We start from the raw sequence: 2,751 nt of genomic DNA, 5'->3' as shown, positions 1-2,751 counted from the left end.
GACTTCTTACTCAAGGCATCGGCCACCACATTGGTCTTTCCCGGGTGATATAGGATAGTGATGTCATAATCTTTCAACAACTCCAATCACCTCCTCTGCCTCAAATTCAACTCTTTTTGCTTGAACAAATACTGAAGGCTCTTATGATCCGTGAACACCTCACACGCCACGCCATACAGATAGTGCCTCCAAATCTTCAATGCGTGAACAATGGCTGCAATTCCAAATCATGCACTGGATAGTTCTTCTCATGAACCTTCAACTGCCTCGAAGCATAGGCAATGACCTTGCCATCCTGCATCAACACTACACCAAGTCCAATACGAGATGCATCACAATAGACTGTATAAGGCCCTGAACCTGTGGGCAAAACAAATACCGGTGTCGTAGTCAGAGCTGTCTTGAGCTTCTGAAAGCTCACCTCACACTCGTCTGACCATCTGAACTGGGCTCCCTTCTGGGTCAACCTGGTCATCGGGGCTGCAATAGATGAGAACCCCTCTACGAATCGACGATAGTAGCCTACCAATCCCAAGAAAATCTGAATCTCTGTAGCTGATGCTGGTCGAGGCCAGTTCTTGACTGCCTCAATCTTCTTTGGATCAACCTGAATACCCTCTGCTGATACAACATGACCCAGAAATGCAACTGAGCTCAACCAGAACTCGCACTTCGAGAACTTAGCATATAACTGACTATCCCTCTAGGTCTGAAGAACCACTCTAAGATGCTGCTCGTGCTCCTCCCTGCTGCGGGAATATATCAAAATATCATCAATGAAGACTATCACGAACGAGTCCAAATAAGGCCTGAACACTCGGTTCATCAAATCCATAAAGGCTGCAGGGGCATTGGTCAACCCAAATGATAAAACCAAGAACTAATAATGCCTATACCGAGTGCGGAATGTTGTCTTAGGGATATAGGGTGCCCTAATTCTCAACTGATGGTAGCCAGATCTCAAGTCTATCTTTGAAAACACCTTTGCACCCTGAAGCTGGTCGAACAAATCGTCAATCCTTGGTAGTGGATACTTGTTCTTTATCGTAACTTTGTTCAATTTCCGGTAATCAATGCACATCCTCATCGAACCATCCTTTTTCTTCACAAATAACATCGGCGCACCCCAAGGCGAAACGCTGGGTCTAATGAAACCCTTCTCAAGCAAATCCTGCAACTGATCCTTTAACTCTTTCAACTCTAGCGGGGCCATGCGATACGACGAAATGGAAATGGGCTGAGTACCCGGAGCCAAATCGATGCAAAAATTAATATCCCTATCGGGTGGCATCCCTGGCAAGTCTGATGGGAAAACCTCAGGAAACTCACTAACCACGGGCACAGAATCAATAGAGGGAATCTCAGCACTGGAATCACGAACATAAGCCACGTAGGCCAAACACCCCTTCTCGACCATACGCCGAGCCTTCACATACGAAATAACACTGCGGGTAGAATGACCAGGAGTCCCTCTCCATTCTAAACGGGGCAAATCTGGTAAGGCTAAAGTCACAGTCTTGGCATGACAATCCAAGATTGCATGATACGGGGACAACCAATCCATCCCTAATATAACGTCGAAATCCACCATATCTAAGAGCAACAAATCAACACGGGTCTCAAGACCCCTAAACACCACAACACAGGAACGATGAACCCGATCAACCACTATAGAATCACCCACTAGTGTAGATACATATACAGAAATACTCAAGGCCTCACTAGGCATAACCAAGTAGGGTGCAAAATAGGACGACACATATGAATACGTAGATCCAGGGTCAAATAGCACTGAAGCATCTCTATCACAGACCAGGATAGTACTTGTAATAACAGCATCGGACGACTCAGCCTCTGGCCTGGCTAGCAAAGCATAACATCGGGGCTGGGCCCCACCTCCCTGAATCACATCCTTGAGACGATCGGCTGCTGGCTGACCCCTACCTCCGGCGGTTTGAGCTCCACCTCTATGACCTCTACCTCTACCTCTACGTCCTCTACCATACGAATCTCTACCTCTAGACGAGGTACCACTGAATCTGCCTGAATGACGGGGCCTCTTATCCGACCCATGACCACCTCCCTATGACAGAACCATCTCAACTCTGCGGCTGGACGTGTCCCTCAATGAACCTTTTCACTCTCTCTCACAGTGGGAAGCATGATAAGAGCATGACGAACCAAGTCGATAAATCTGGTCTCTTACTGAGTAACAATCATAGAAGCTGGAGACGCTCGAACTGCCTCCGATAGGCCTCTCTCTGGGTAACGGGGAGAAACTTCTCCATAAATAACTCTGAAAACTGCTCCCAAGTCGAGGCTAATGATTTAACTGGTATAGCCAATCAATAATCTTTCCAACAGGTCTCGGCAGATCCAGGAAAACGAAAAATAGCAAAATCAACCTCATTGGTCTCCCCGATCCCCATGTTCCTGAGAACCTCATGACAGTGGTCTAGATAATCCGGGGACCCTCAGTAGATGCACCGCTGAATGTAATAGTGAAGGGCTTGGTGAATCTTTCCAATCTCCGTAAAGCCTCCAAAGACGTCGCTGATCTAACACCGGTCTATGCTGCTGTTTGGTTGAAGAAGCGGTACGTGACCTCGCCATTCGCGATAGGACAGAGTAGAAATTCAATCAGTATTGGGAAAATAGAACCGCACGACAAGAAAGAACAGATGTGAAGTTTTCCTAACTCAGTAGCCTCTGCAGGATAAATACAGACGTCTCTGTACCGATCCCTCAGAC

Source organism: Nicotiana sylvestris, chromosome 10 (genome assembly GCF_000393655.2).
Source record: "Nicotiana sylvestris chromosome 10, ASM39365v2, whole genome shotgun sequence".
Taxonomy (NCBI): Eukaryota; Viridiplantae; Streptophyta; class Magnoliopsida; order Solanales; family Solanaceae; genus Nicotiana; species Nicotiana sylvestris.
Note: the sequence above shows the minus strand (reverse complement) of the source record.